Genomic DNA, 16,871 nt, shown 5'->3' with positions numbered 1-16,871 from the left:
TACTCTATCTCAACTTTTACATTCCACCTTATCTTACATCAGCCTTCCTGCGCTCTGATTTAGTACCATCTTTTCCAAAAAAATGTGTTTGCATATTAACAGCACAACCATGCCTACACCAAGAATGAAACAGGACACTTCACACAATAGCTCCCTTTTTTATCTTGTGAGAAAGAGATGGTCCTGCTACACTTATCGTTTTGCCGACAGGTGCATCCACCCACTACAACCTTATCTTCACTTCACTCAGCAAGCCAATCAGACAGCAGCACACTGACCCAATCTGAGCCTGCTGCTATTTACCGAGTGGGTGTGAGAGAGAAAGTGAGAATGAGGGACATGGTAGTGCAATCATATGCATAACAATGTAATGCGTCAAAGACTAAGAGAGCTTGTGTTGCTAATTTCTATTGTTTTATTTAAGTCTTCAATTCGTCCACATTGTCCATTCTGATTTGTTCCTTTGGAACGTAGATTTCAGACAATTACACAGAATGCACCTTTACTTCAAATGTTAAGCATAATGACAAACCTCAGCAGGAGCAAAACCATTTTACCAGAACTGTGCACACCTGAGCTCACTGACTCCTATTAATCAAATAGCAGCTGTTTTTCTGGACAGAATAAATCACCTCTATCCTGTCCAGTCCATAAACATGCAAATAAACATAAGCACTCAGACACAGTGTTACAGTGAAAATGTCAAGATGCTGTCAGGAGCAGGCCTGGGCTGGACAACAGCTGGATCTGGAGAGTGTAACAGTTTCACCCAGTCTCCCCCACCACCACCAACACTCACCCAGTCTCCCCCACCACCACCACCAACACTCACCCAGTCTCCCACCCCCACCACCACCAACACTCACCCAGTCTCTCCCACCACCACCAACACTCACCCAGTCTCCCCCACCACCACCAACACTCACCCAGTCTCCCACCCCCACCACCACCAACACTCACCCAGTTGCTCAGTCACCCGCCTCGGGCAGAGCTGTCTCCTCCATTCAGAATCAACACCTAGCTACAGGGAGCAGCACCAGTCTCAACACAGACGTGACAGCCATTCCCATGACGTGTGACATTGTATTACTTGACCCTTGCCTCATGAAGAGCAGGACACTTTAAACATTGAAGCACTTCCTACGCAGCATTAACATCCATGGTGCATTTCCTCTCTGTCTACATCAGGTTGGGTTGATCCCCAGAGCTGCATGTCATTTGTTTTCAATGAGTGTCTGCTAAATGGCACTACTGGAGAACTATTGTTTACTGTTGTCTGAACTTTTAGGTGAAACATCCTATACTGTAATAACTGGCACTGTGCAGTAGCCCACCTGACCGTGGTGTAATGGAGTAACTACATTGGTTATGAGAAACATTCTCCAAGTATAATGAAAGGAAAGTCACAATCCCCTTCCACCCATGTATTTGTACTTTACAATTTCCACATTAAACAAAAAATAGATAATAGCTTTTCTTGGACTATGGGACATGCCTAAGAGCAGTGAAATGCAATTAAGCAAATTGAAACTGGACAATGCAAGTTTCACCTAACCTTTCCACAAAAGCTGATTCAGCGTTCTTTTCATTTTACAGTAAAAACACCCCACAATATGTGCTCATGGGAGTTTAATGAAACCCAAAAGGCTCATGCACAATTGGCAGATATATAGTTTAATGATGCAGATGAAAAAGGCCACTGAGATGAAAATCACACAGAGCTAAATTAATTCAAGTCACATTTGAAGATATTATGGTGTACATGAATAAACAACAAGCAGATATACTGGACTGCTGTCAGGAATGGTGTAGTGGTGCAGAGGAAGGAACCAGGCGCAGGCAGAGTGGCAGTCAATGCTGAATGTTGACTTGAAAATAACACAGAGCACTCTAAACACACAAAAATTTAAACAAAAGGGCTGGCTATGCAGAAAACCACAACTCAACACAGACAAACACACACAGAGATATGGAACAATAACCAACAAATGAGGGGAGCAGAGGAGCAACATCTAAACACATACTGATGACTTAAGTATGTGTTTAGATGTGAGTGACAAATGAAGGAGTCTGGGGTGAGTTCGTGAACCATGAGAATCCGGGAAATGCCGGAGATGACGGAGCTGTCCGTCACCTCAGCGTCACAACTTCATTTAAACTTTTAAAATAGTCCTTTATTATGCACAGCTTGAGCAATGTACACCTTTGTACATTTTTGAGTAAGCATAAGTCTAAAGTCTAAGTCATAGAAAACCTAAAGAGCTACATTATAATTCTGAGCTACAAGATGTCACAGTTTGACATCAGTTTTAACATTTGTCCATTAAATCTAATCTTTTGATTGTATGCAATGGGTTAAGGTTTGGGATAGGGTTCCAACAGAAATAATTTGAGAGGTCAATTTAGGCATTAATCCAGACTGGTTAATGTAAGTTTTTAAGGGATACTACAAGATTCTGAGAATGAGGTTGTAGTAATTAGTGAAACAATGTTGGGCAAAACAATTGGGATTTGTATACATTATGTGACAACACTGTAAAAAAAGGTGAATTTAAATTGATACACATTCAAAACATTATGGCAAGTAATTTCAATGATTTGTTAATTTACTTTCACCAATGACGCTCACAAATAAATCCAACTCAATATTTTGCAAATAAATACTAAAGAACAAGTAGTACTAAAGAAAGATAATTTTGATTGCATTTACTCAATTGTTTTAATATTTTTATTTATCTCAACAACTTTCCACTTAGACATACTTTAGATGATTGTGGGTAGTTCACTTGTCGATATTAAGATAATTTAAGGTTTGGTTTAAAGAAAGTGGTGATGAATCCTGATGAACGAATATTAAAAGTGTGAGAATGGTTGAATTATGCTTTTAATGGCAGAGACTAATGCAGCACATTTTGACGCTTGCATTTCAGCTTCAAGTTATGGTTATATAACTGGGCATTCAACCATACCTTCTAAAGCTGGTAAATGTTGTTTATAACAATATGTTATACAAGGACAAGATGACCTTTGCTGGTGTAAATTAATGTAGAATTTTTCAAGGTGGATATTATGATTGCTCTGTCAGTTAAAAGAACACATTTTCATAGATCAATTTAATATGATCAGTTCACGTCTAAGATCTGTAAATATATATATTTTTTTATCAAACCTATGTATTCTAGCTAACCTATTCATTAAAAAAAAAGTGAAAATATCTTCTTAATGATACTGTATGTAATTGTTATTTTATGTCGATTTTTTAAAATGTAATATAATCTTGATTTGTTTTGATTATAAGTCACATGAACACATTCACAAAAAATGTATGCATATGTATAGCTCAGAATCAACCAGCAACAACCCAGCTTTGGAGTATAAGAATAAATAGTTATCTGCATCTGAGAGAAAATGCCAATTGTAATGACAATATCTGCTAGACTGTTCCACTTAATAGCAACTGTTCCAAGGACAACCAGAGGAATTCTTTATTTTGTCTGTATACTGTAGGCTCAAAACTGTTACAATTATTTATATGCAAAGGGAATTACATGTATCTGGACCAATCTGTATACATTTTATACATGATATACAACACTGACACAAAGTCCAAATGGTAACACCATAAACATTACCGGTTAGATGATTTTGAATTGGGCAATGTCACAACATCATTGACTTTTGATGATTAACAGCCATCATCATTGGTGATGACATAATAATGAAAATAAATAGTAATTACACTTTAACTTGTTTCACACTGCGATTGACACAGACCCAGAGTGCAGTGCAGTGAGTGACGAGCAAAGCAATATGAAAAAATAATCAATTCCCATATGTACAGTGTATTCATAAGTATTCAAACCCATTCACTTCATAGTACTCTGTTGAAGATAATCATCTTGGGTATGACACACCTATATTTGGGGAGTTTTTCAAATTCTTCTCTGCAGATCCTCTCAAGCTCTGTCAGATTGGATGGGGAACGTTGCTGAACAGACATTTTCTGGTCCCTCCAGAGGTGTGTAATCGGGTTCAAGTCCAGGCTCTGGCAGGGCCACCCAAGGACATCCACAGACTCATCCCAAAGCCACTCCTGCATTGTCTGGCTGTGTGTTTAGTGTTGTTCTCCGGTTGGAAAGTGAATCTTCACCCCAGTCTGTGCCTTTTACTGAGGACTGGCTTCAGTCTGGCCACTAGACCCTAAATATCTGATTGGTTCAGTGCGGCAGGGATGATTGTCCTTCTGGAAGGTTCTCCCATCTCCATACTGGAGCTCTGTCAGAGTGACCATTAAGTTCTTGGTCAACTCCCTGACCGAGCCAGGACATGACAAAAAATATAACTGTAAATAATATTTTTATGTAGGCTACAAGTGAATATGTCCCTACAAAATCATTCTACAGGGCTGAACAGAAAAATATAACTAGGCCTTTTATTAATATATGGTTAACATTGATATTACTAGTAATTATTTTGACTCAATTTAGACTGTTTGTGGCCTTGATAGCAATATGCTAACCAACGTTTCTTACTACAGTATATTACACTGTGTCATTTTTAAATTCGACATGTTGTACATTCAAAGTTTGGGCACAGTTTGTATCCAAACAAAAACGTGCCTATCACTGGGATTGATGCAGCGATTCTTAGAGCCACATTTCACGGCTTATGGTACCCACCATCCAAAGTCTCAACCTACTTTTTGGCAGTAGCACTCACTGTTATCTCTAGTGGCTGGTATTTAAAGTACGTCTAAATGTCCTGGGGATCTAAACAAATGTATATAATGTGTACAAATATTGTATTGAATCTGTTGTTACCTCAGATTTTGTGCCTTAGAGACTGAGCAGACTGCAGAGGCTTTGCCATGAAAACTACGACACAAAGTTAACTGCAGTGGATTGCCTCTCCAGTACACAGGCAATTTAGACTTTTAATATGTGCTCTGCAACACTCAACAGTCATGTCAGGATGCACGTTTTAGCTGGAAAGAAGGGATCTGGGCTTGGGTTAGAAGGTTCATGGGCATGCTCCTCTTAAGGAACAGCCACTGATCCATGGCCTCCTCACGCCAATCTAACTGAAAAGGCCAAGTAATGCCAGCAGCCTGTTATCATCATAGCCTCATCAGTTAATGAGGGACCACTGTTAGTTGATCAGTGCTGTTCTATTTCTAGAAAGTTTGTTGTTTTCATTGTTCTTTCACTGGTCGTCACTTCGCTCAGAAAGGAAAATGCTAAGGAAGCCGTGTAGCGCTAACGGATTCATAATGAAAATAAGCTGAGATTTACTGCAACATTCATGTTAAGCCCTAGACTGAAAGTTAAGAATTTATATCCAAAAATACAATTCCTGTTGCACAGCACAACTAATTTGTGAAATTCACAGATTCTCAGCAAACTGATGAAACAAAAGGAAAAGGTGCAGACACTTTTCTCTCCAGGCAACAGAATGTCACGTAACATTAAATTGACAAAAAGGTCACCAGGGATTTATGGAGAGATTATGCATGTGCTATGTTTACAGTGAAGAGTGTTGTAATATATGGTTTAATATCCTGGGATATGTATCTGTACTGCATCCGCTCTCACAAAGAATGAATAAAATATGAAGTACACATAAACAATAACAAAACGGATGAAGGGGATGAGCGTGAGGACACGAGTGCAGAAAGCCTAGGGAGGAAATGTATGAGACTTTTCCCAGAGCCTTGAATGGTGAGAAGAGACTAAGAAAAACATAATAGGAATACATGCTTAATTCTGGAATTGCTTTCAGTATGGCAAAGATGGAGGCACTTTGTAAACTACTTCAGTCTGAATTGAGACCTTAATTAATAGAAATATAGCATAATGTCTACCTGGTATTTGAAGCCTTATACATCCACAAACATCAACACCACTTTTTCCAGTTTTCCACCATCATACCAGCAAAATGTGTCCCCATCAACTAGCTAAATGCTGTAGAAGTAACAACATACAGTCCTGGCCTCAGTCTAACCTTGCAAGAAGGCTTTGTTTAATGCATGTCCAGGTGACTGAGTAACAATGTTGCATCAGTCTTTCTCCTTGTCCCAACCTGGGCTCAAACAAGGGACTGAACACATCAAGATCAACCACAGAGTCATTGACCTTGTAGAGCAAGGGAATTAAGTACTTCAAGGTCTCCCCTAATATAGATATAATACAGTTAAATACAGCTGAAATTATCTAAATTGGATCAGCTTTTAGTATTTTATTTGCCTTTAAAGATCATTTGGGACATTCACAATTAACCAGAAATGGGCTGGAGGTATAATATGTTGTTTACATGTGCATTCATCAATAACTAGGATCACAATCATACCTCAGTTAGCTATGAAAGTCCAAGTTTGAAGGCAGTTGGTTTTGATTAGATGGGGCACAAACTGGCACATGACATTGTACACACCTTTTGGAGACGGTTTTGGCGCGACAGCACCACTTTTACAACCAGTGGCGAAAGATCACTGACTGCATCTTTAACTATGTTAAACACAACATCTTAATTGGGGGCAGTAAAACAATTACAAAATGCAACTGAATCTCTACTGTTACACAAGCTAAATAGCTTGACATTCACTCACCCCTAGAGCCCAACTCAAAGACAGCATCTTTGTGACAGTGTTTCTACTGTCCAACTCATTTAACCAACGTGGGCTAAAACCAATGACCCTCTCAAAACAGAACCATCATCCACAAATTCATCATTACCTACTGCTCCACCATACTTACAGCTCTTAAAGAGCGAGGAAAGCTACCATTAAATTTCTTTTAGCGAGTGACATCACTGTTAGAAAAGCTACTAGCATGCACCGCTAACTGGCTCGCCATTTCAGACTAGTTACAGCTGCATGGAGGAATGTTGCGTGATAAAGACAGTAATTCACTAAGTGAGCTGAGTCAGAGCACATCTATAATAAACCTGCCACTGACACATGTTCAGTCAACAGAGTAAATTCAGTAGCTGACGGGAGCCGTCATGGCATGGGGTCTAGTTGCCAAGTGGCTGACACGGTGCCACAGTGTGACACTTCCATACATCTCACCAGACCTGTGGGACTTGACTGTCAGACGCAGAGTGAACAGGCTGTGTAAACTGAACTTGCTTAGCATGCTTACTCGTCCCTACCAGACGGGAAATTAGGCTAATACTCAAGACATGCTTAGAGCTTTATCCAATTTGATGCTTCTAGAGCATGAGCCAACTCTTCATCTTAGAACAATGTGGAATAGTAACAGTGGCAGGTCTTATAGGAAATAGAGAGCTTAGCTACTACATTGCATTACATTACAAAACCATAGTCGTGAAGAGCATAAAACATATTGTCAGAAGATATTAAGTTTACTCTACATGTAATTGTTCACAACAGTGTATCCCCAACTTCATTAGTAGCCATTTAAATACTTATCCCATGATAACTACACAGTGGTAACTGGCCAGCTTTATGTAGTGACTCAGCCGGAACTGTGGGATGCACCCTGTGATTTTGACAGTTGCTTCACTTCACAGCATTCAGACAAATCTGCATGGCAGGTGTGACAGCCTAATTAGGGCACAGCCGGCTAAGAGTGGAGATCAGAAGCTGCTGCCTGCCTCTCCTTGTACAGACCGACAGAAACAGAAAAGAGACAGACAAATAGACAGGGAGAGAAAGAGACGGACAGAAAGGTAGAAACATATAGATAGACCCACTAACAGGGGATCTCATCTCTAAACATTGCTTCATCATGGGAAAGAGCATAGTGAGGAAAAGGCTCAGAAATGGGCTTTTCCTTCCCTTCCACTTAAGCTTTCTGAATATGGGTTTATATCTACTGTGTCAATTAAAGTCCTGCTGCCTATAGTGTAGCTGGGAGGCGTTGCAGATTTACCATGATTCGTAACGAAGATTTAAATAGGTAAATTAGAGTATTGAGGATTGTGATTATTGGGGAGGTGATTCATTTGTAATAATGCAGACCATCCCCATACTATAATAAAATTATTCCAACAACAAGCGGAATATCTGTGTAAGAGCCTAAATCCATTAGGTAGCAACTACTTTAAATCAAAACATGAATGCTTGAATAAATTCAGTGTTTATCTTTCTTCACACATTTTCCAGTGCTAATCAGCCTACGAAGGCATTATTTACTTTAATGTTGGAATTATTGCAGAATGGACTAGTTGCATATTTTACTCATGAATGGGGCTTTGGCACAGAGTTAGTACAACATACATTTTTGAAAATCTGCCAGTAACTACTTCTCACTGCTCAAAGACGCACTTGTAAGTGAAACCAGAGAATTAAAGTCTGTGGATGGGAGTTGGCAAGTTGGTAACCCTTTTGGTAAACCAGGTACAGGCTCCAGTATTGTTAAAAAGACAAAGGATGGCAAGAATGAACAAGATGGCATCTTTACTGTAGCTCAGCAATTACAGTTGGCTGATTTTCTCAAGGTCAGTCATTTACTAAATAATGGACAATTATTTTTCTCCTTCCCCATCTACTTCTCTCATTTCCTGTCTCCCAACTCTCCTTCATTCCCTTCTCCGGCAATTTGACACACACACACAAACCCACTTCTTAAAGTGGTGCCCTCTGAACCCCCGGGGCTGTTAAGTGTTGTTCATTCACACTGATGTGAGAGTCAGTCTCAAAGACACCATAAATGATGGATGGAGCTGGAGGAGAGAAGAGAGAGCTGGTGAGACTAAGGACCCCCACCTGGGACTAGGTTCCAATGATCTGAAATAGTTAATAAATACATTTTATATACCTGAATGTTAATAAAACAACAAAACAGTGAATGTTAAATACCAATATAGATCCAGAAGTACAATATTTATGTTTCTGCTTGGGTGCACAACTACCAAATTTAAACAACAAAGTAACAAAAACAACAAAGTAACAATTAGGTGCCAAAGATCAAGGAAGGGTATGTGCTCGTTGCACCACATTACAGTACAGTAAATAAACAAGCCTAAAAACAGAACTGTCCCTTTAGTGGATTCATTGTATTTTTCCACACAGACTCACAATGTAAAAACTATGACCTTTGCTAATGACGGCAATGATTACAAATCCAGTGCTAGCTCCTGTTACAGTGTTGACAGTGCCTGTCTCTCTGCCCTTTCCACAGTGTCCCGCAGTCATCCACTGCTACGAGATGCCTCTAACACAGCTGATCCATCATCCTCTGTCCTCGGCCGGCAGACACGACAGCTTATGGCCAGGCACATGCGGTTAGAAATGCTTACGATGTTCGTTTGGCATCGCACAGGGAAACTAAGTTGTGATTCACTGACAGCTGAAGTTAAAGAGTCTGAATACTTTCCAAAGGCACAGAACCCCCCACCCATCCTCCACCATCGGCCATAAACCATATGATATTGAAGGAAAGGCACACTGAACAACATCCTCTTCCCCAGCAGGGTGCTGTTATCTGCATCTGCTGGAGGATGTCCAGCAGAGAAGCAGGTATTACACTGAGTGTGTAGGGCTGGGTTCAAATCCTTCAGAGAGAACAGGTGTTATACTGAGTGGGTAGGTCTGGGTTCACATCATTCAGAGAGAACAGGTGTTATACTGATTGGGTAGGACTGGGTTCACATCCTTCAGATAAAGCAGATGTTACACTGAGTGGGTAGGTCTGTGGTCACACCCTTCAGAGAGAAGCAGGTGTTTCACTGAATGGGTAGGTCTGGGTTCACATCCTTCAGAGAAAGCAGATGTTAAACTGAGTGGGTAGGTCTGGGTTCACTTCCTTCAGAGAAAGCAGATGTTACACTGAGTGGGTAGGTCTGGGTTCACATCCTTCAGAAAGGGCTGAGGAGAAACATCTGTCCACACACTGACTCTCAGAAGTATCAACATTACCATTAACAACATTTTTAAGCATTTCATGAAGATCAAGTGAATGAACTGAATTAATGAGACATGCCTCGCATTAGTATGCATGCACAAACATGTGCATGCTTGCACAACATCCTACCCCATTAGAACACTATCTGCTTACTAAAGTCTGCTGGAATTTGTTTGTTTCTTCCACAGTATTTCCTCATAAAGCGTTACCCTACCACCTACACAGGCAGCTATACCTGGAGTAGAATTTACTTGGAAAGCCCACTATCGCAAATGATCCCTGTCTTAAGTCAAAAAGATATAAATTATATAAAACCCTTCCTAGGGTTTCCCTGTAACTGCCCGAAGAGTCTTGCCGATTATCACTCAATGATCATCTTAACTTTAGCAGAAAAATGACGCTCTTTCTCCTGTGCTACATAGGTCCACAGAAAACAATTAGCCATACTCGTATATACTAAAAACATAGAGCTTTTAATGTACACAGGCCTAGAAGTGGACAAATAGTTCACATAGACAATCATTATATGACAGTTTGGAGGCTCAAACCTACTGTAATAAGAAATCAATATAGAAATAAATGCATGTATATACAGGAACATTGTCAGAGCAGAAGGAAGCAGGTGTTCTTCCAGGATAACCTTTTACTTGGCTTGATTCATGCGTACTTCACAAAGACAAATCTGTCTGATTCCAGACTTGCTTAAGTGGGTGCGAGACACAATGGTTAGGTCTCCGTCTAACCATTAGATGACCAGGTGTTGGGCAAAGCTGAAAATTTGACTCGTCAGAGAAGATGACCTTACTCCATTCCTCTACGGTCCAATCCTTACGGTCTTTTGCCAACTTCACCCTGGCTCTTCTTTGCTTCTCATTGATGAAGGGCTGTTTTCTAGCTTTGCACGACTTCAGCCCTGCCCCTACAAGCCTGTTTCAAACCGTCCTCGCCATGCACTTCACCTCAGCTGCTGTTTGCCATTCTTTTTGTAGGTTACTTGATGTCATCCTACGGTTGTCGAATGAGTTGACAGTCATCTCGGTCAGTGGACAGTCGTTTTCACCCTCTGCCAGTCTGTATCTTCTATACCTAACGCTCACTGTATCCCTCTTCCAGTAAAGCCAGAATTGAACCCTTCTTTTCCTCAATCAGAGCTTTTCTTTTCAACTCTTTTGTCATGCTGAATGGTTATTTTCTTATTCAAATTACCTTTGAGGTACTACTTGCAATATTTTTGCGATCCAGCAGGTCCTATTGCAAAAGGATAGTGATGACCACAGCAGTGTATTTTATACTTTATACTTTTATACTCCTTGTTAAATTAGATTTGGTTCAGTACCTCATTAAGTAAAATGAGGTGTGCCTGTGTTGGAATTTAACAGACACTGGAATGGAATTGCTGCCATTCATGTAGAGATGCTGATTTAAGAAAAATTAGGAGTGGACTCTTATTTTTTTCTAGAGCTGTGTATATACAGCTCTGGGAAAAATTAAGAGACCACTGCACCTTTTTCTTTCTTTTCCAAAAAAGTCAAAAAGGAAGGTTTTGAGTGAGGAACAGAAGGGTTAAAATTAAGAGACCACTGCAAATTGAACGCTTCTGTTCTTCACTCAAAACTTTCCTTTTCAATTTTTTTGGAAAGGAAACATAAAGGTGCAGTGGTCTCTTGATTTTTTCCGGAGCTGTATATATGCAATAATGAATGAACACATGAGCAGACAAATACAAAAATGCTGACAGAAAATTATATATCTACATAGCTTCAAATTAATTAGCATATAACTAATAATCACATGTTAATACATTTATTTATTAACATGTGATAAAGGGGAAGTGTCAATCTCATAAATAGCTTTTTCGTGTAAAGTAAACATGGGTCAGCTAACTACAATGACACAAAGGACACATTGGTGAACAAATACAATTCATCATTATCTATCTGATTTATCAGATAGATAAATGTATTTATTTTTAAGACATTAGCGAGACAGTTGTAAATGGCCGGGAAACTCACATTAGATTACTCACTGTCCAACCATTGGAGCTCACCTTAGCTACAGAAAAAAAGAAGTGGTAGCAGACTTCTGAATATATAACACTAAGTCAAACTACTGTTTATTGTTGTAGTGAGGACTCAAATTAATAATTTTACTGCAAAGTGGTGTAGGTCAATTTCTGATAAAGTGGCATCTGTGTTCACTTAGATTCCCAAAGCTTTAGTTGTTCTGGAAGCATGGGCAGAACTAGCAGCCATTCTGTCATTATATATTTTATATACCCATTAAAATGTATTCAGTATCAACTACTCTACATGTCATCACTGATTTATATTCACTTTGTATACATCAATTTTGTTTGGGATATATATACAGTATATATTTTGGGTTGTCACAACTGTGATGTCTGACATATTAATAGAAAATGTACATGAGATCTTCATTTATGTCAGAACTTTTGAATCATAAGTTCTAACTCTTGTCAGGTTGGCATTTTTTTTTTAAGCGCTGCTTTAGAGATCAAATGCATTTATTTCCCACATGCACTGAATAAAACCAGTGTAAAGCGATATAGATGTTAGATGTTGCATTTATATTGTGTGTAAAATCTTTGACCCATTTGTTATATTTGTATTTTTTTTTTTAATCTACTTGGGTAGTATACTGCTTTACTGAGATACTGCATTGATAAAACATAGGACCAGTAAAGGGCCACTGTCCACATGCCAGAGCTTAAGCACTCACTAAAGCTCAGTTTTTATAGCCAGGCCATTTCTGTTTGCACTCTAATGAGAATCTTGGCATTGGTTCATGATAATGAAATATTGATAGAATTTGAGCACATCAAACACTATAGCACAACCCAGTGTCTTCCATAACACAGAAAGGTTGAGAAGGTTTCACTGCTATGACCTGCTCAGTCAAATATGTTGATGCATGCTCCTCTGGTGATATTTACAGACCAGAGCCACTGGTTCTTATCTATATGGTGTCATTGGGAGGTCACAAAGAGGATTAAGACATGAGGAAGCTGTAGAAACATTGTAGAAATTCAAACCTTGGTGCTGCTGCTGAACTACTATTTTGTAGTCTACAGACAGCTGCATGTATTAGGGGAATTAAATAGCTTCATTGGGCTGGGTGCTATGCCTACTAGAAAAAAACTTGAATCTGAATACTATTACAGTATATACATATTTTTGTTATTTTTTTAAAGATCTTGTAAGCTTGACTGGAATGCGCGTTCAGAACCGCCAATGTAATGTGTTATCTGGCATGGTAGATGTGAATGGACAATTGAACAAAAACATGGGAAGTTGACCATACTATTTAAGAAACAGTTATAACTATATGAACCACAATAGTCACATAGGTGGGGGAGATGATGGGTGGTTGTAATTGTCAGCAGAAGTGTTTAACGTCCAAGTAAGCTCTTCCGTGTTAGCTAACACTAGCTAGACACAAACTAGCGAATTCCTAGGTGGCATTATGAGAGTGGTGGGACAAGCGCAAACCTAAGACTATCCTGGATCTTGAAACATGTTGCATGGAGGAATGGTCCACGATCCCTCCAAAAGTGTGCACCAACCTTGTCAGACATTACAGTAAGAGGCGCAATGCTGTTTTTCACTCTAAGGGCGGCTTCACAAAATATTAATTGTAGGGGTGGCAATACTTCTTAAACCAATGTTTTTCAGAAAAATGTCATACTACACATTGAAAGGTTTTATGTTTGAGAAGTCATTGGGTAAAAATATTATGCGGCATCCCTTTATTTTTGAGGCCAAAATATGACCCTTTTTTGTTTTTGTTTTTTGAGTTGACTGTTTTCAGGTCACTGGATATGGGGGATAACACACCATGACTTTGAAAACGGCCGTGGCACACTGCAGCAAATTTAGAGCTTCCACTTGATGCTTGTCTAACCTCCAATCCCTAACTCACACTCATTGATGTATTTTGATGATCACCAATGGTGAGCATCTAACGCTTAGAGTTTCACCTGGTTGAATCACTAGTCGCTAGACGCCTACTCTGAGCCAATCAGAAAGCGGGAGAAGAAATTGGATGTAAGACAAGCAGACAAACTGATATGGCACTAGACAGTGTGGGCCTTCGCAGTCAATTTAAAAACGGGGTGTATCCCTTCAGCACCTTAGAACAGCAATATTTATCAGCAAATCCCCCCCACCCACTTTTTATGTAAATGTATTATTTCAAACATGAAAGGTTTGGGTAAAGGCTCACATTGCATGGGAGAGTTGGCACTTCAGTAGCATGGTTAAATGTATATACTTAACATATTGCTACTCTGTTAATTAATACGCACCATCTGACAGGAGATGATGTTTCATCATAAATACCACAGAATATGACTTAAAGTCATTTCATTATGGTTGCCACATCACTGCGCTGTCACAGATGCTGAAAGAAGGGAAGTCAAGATTGCTGCATTCTGCAAGTTAAACATTAGCAGGAGGGCTCTAATGAAAGTCCAGCTTCTTTACACTTTGTGTTAAGCAAGCATGGCAATGTGTTGATTCTCAGAGCCACATGATATATACACAGTGGCAGCGCATCAGGACAGACAGAGGAATAATTACATGCAACCTAGCTGAGACGCTGACTGGTCATGACACACATTGAGATGTGTGTCATGACCACTGGTGCAGAGGGCACTCTCTCATTTCCATTAGCACTTAACTAATCCAAATAAACCCTGCATGTACCACAAGGTGCTGTTATGAGATCCAGAGGAGGTGATCATTTTACACACACACACACAAACACACACAAATACACAGATCAAACTACTGGTTTTGTCTCAGCCTTTTACTGACTTGATTTTTTTCAGATATATCACATTATTATGTGCACATGAAAGCAAATTAATGGAATAAAAATATTCTTATTGGATATGAGAGCCGCTTGGAAAACATACAACAGGCATCCTGGCCTGGTTTAGTGAAAAGAGTAGGCCCATTAGAGGGACCATACAAGGGCCTTAAACCTTCAGTTATGTATCCTGTTTCAGTTCAATGGTTGAGGCTCTCCACCATTTCCAGTGGATCTTCAGTGGTGATGAGACCTAACAAATGGTCTTTGTTGTTAAAGCTGTAGCCTGCATTCAGATAAAGTGTTTCTATAACTTAAATGCAGGTCCGCTGCAGACCAGACATAAAGATTGACTGAAAGAGGAGGACTAACAATGAAAAAGGGAATATGTTGGAACTGCATCCTTTCTGAAATGACACCACTTAATGTAAAAGCTAATGTGATGGGGCTCTTATTAATGTCCTCGTTTTAAGAGAGGGTGGAACCCAGAAAAAACAGAACACTATCCAGTAGATACCAGCTAACAGATATTGTAGTGTACCCTAAATGGGTTCCAAAAGGGTTCTCAGACTGTCCTTATGAGAAAAGCCTTTGACGAACCCTTATTGGTTCCATGTAGAACCCCTTTGGTTACGGATTTTATCTGAAACCCTAAATGGTTCTTGAAAAGGTTCTCCCATGGGGGAATGTTGTATACTTATAGGCCTGACTGACAGAAAGAAAATGTAGTAAACTTTAACTTAACAGAATAGAAGATGATACGGTGCATAACCTACCTTGAAGAAAGAAGAGTTATGAAAAATAATTCCAAATCTGAGAAAAATATCCGTTATGGTATAGTCGGAGATCTTTGACTGAACCTATGCGCTGGTAACTGAAAACAGCTCTTATGCATCTTGGTCCGTGAAAATTGGTCAGAAACTCATGGCAAAATATCCAACTGTAGTCTAAATGTTGAGAATACATTGAGATAACTAATTCACGGATTCAGCATAACGTACGTGTGTCTGTCCTCTGTGACTTAATATTCTCAATCGCGGTAAAACCAACATCGGTCCCGTTCAAAACGCAATTCATGAGTGTATGCTGCCACTCGCATTTTAGCAAGAAGAGAAGGCGGAATATGGTCCTTGAATCCGAATTATGATGATCACGGCAGCCAGGAGACCATGACACACCACGGCAATATATTTAGGTCAAAGTAGGTATGATGCAGGCAACGTGTCGCGGCGAAGCGACCTGTCTATTCTGTCAGCGTTCAGACCGCCTGTCAAACAGCCCTGCGGACCGCGTACACCAGAGGTAAGAGCGCTCCGCGCTCCACACAGGCGGACAGTCCTGCCTACTGAATTTAAAGAGACAGCAGAAAATAATATTACCAAGGGAGCAGTGACTGTGCATTTCACTTTGCGTTTAGCAGGAACTGATTTTTTTTAATCAGTTCCAGATATCATATGCACAACGATGTAGGGCATTTTACCGTCACATGAAATGCATCATGCAGTGTAAACTATTTATGAAGGGTTAAGGTCCTACTGTATAGATCAGCGTACACAGGCCTACTTTACCTGAGTTGTAGACGCCCGGGTTTTTATGACGTCTTCCATTCAGAAAGAAGCCATCGAGTATAATATTAGACAGCTTTGCAAATGTTGCAGCGTGAAAATACGTTGTGAACTTACCAAAACATGAAGCAACTTTCTGATTTACTGCCATTACATTTACAATGTATTTATTTGTACCAAATATATATTTTCTACATTTTGTATTTTATAGTAATCTCGATTCCTCTCTTGTCTTCTAAAAAAACTTTGAAGAGGAAAGACTTGACTTCTCCAATGTGGTTTGAAAAATTAACTGACAGGAACTGAGAAATAGCCTATCTATAGGGTGGCTTGAGGTTAAATGCTTACTTGGGTTAAACACCCCCGTAATTCTCCACCAAACCACCAAATGAAGGCACATTTTATTTCCACGCATTCCTTGGTTGCCACTATTTTTGTTCATCTAGAAAATGTTGTTGAATCATCTCAACTGAGCATGTAATTCCACAAAAACGATTTTGACATTAGTTTATCTTATTTTTCGTCATTCAGAAAACAATGTCATGTGATGTGATGAAGTTAGACCTCTAAAGTGATTTTTGATGTGTCAATAGGAAGGCCTTACGCTAAG

General features: G+C 39.5%; 1 protein-coding gene across 4 annotated transcripts in view; it reads right to left on the bottom strand.

Moving 5' to 3' along the window:
- Nucleotides 1-16,286, bottom strand: part of wscd2 (WSC domain containing 2) — an 87,705-nt gene extending 71,419 nt beyond the window's left edge. For 3 of the 4 annotated variants that reach the window (XM_010896393.5, XM_020052838.3, XM_010896392.5), the window contains exon 1: nucleotides 15,473-16,049. The gene's annotated coding sequence lies outside the window, so the exon portion shown is untranslated. Of the gene's footprint in view, nucleotides 1-15,472; nucleotides 16,050-16,264 lie in introns of those variants that run through there. The other variant, XM_020052839.3, reaches the window with a different exon arrangement.
- Between the last annotated feature and the right edge of the window lie 585 nt (nucleotides 16,287-16,871).

The sequence above is a fragment of the Esox lucius genome, chromosome 13 (genome assembly GCF_011004845.1).
Source record: "Esox lucius isolate fEsoLuc1 chromosome 13, fEsoLuc1.pri, whole genome shotgun sequence".
NCBI lineage: Eukaryota > Metazoa > Chordata > Actinopteri > Esociformes > Esocidae > Esox > Esox lucius.
Note: the sequence above shows the minus strand (reverse complement) of the source record. Positions and strands in the feature narration are given on the sequence as shown.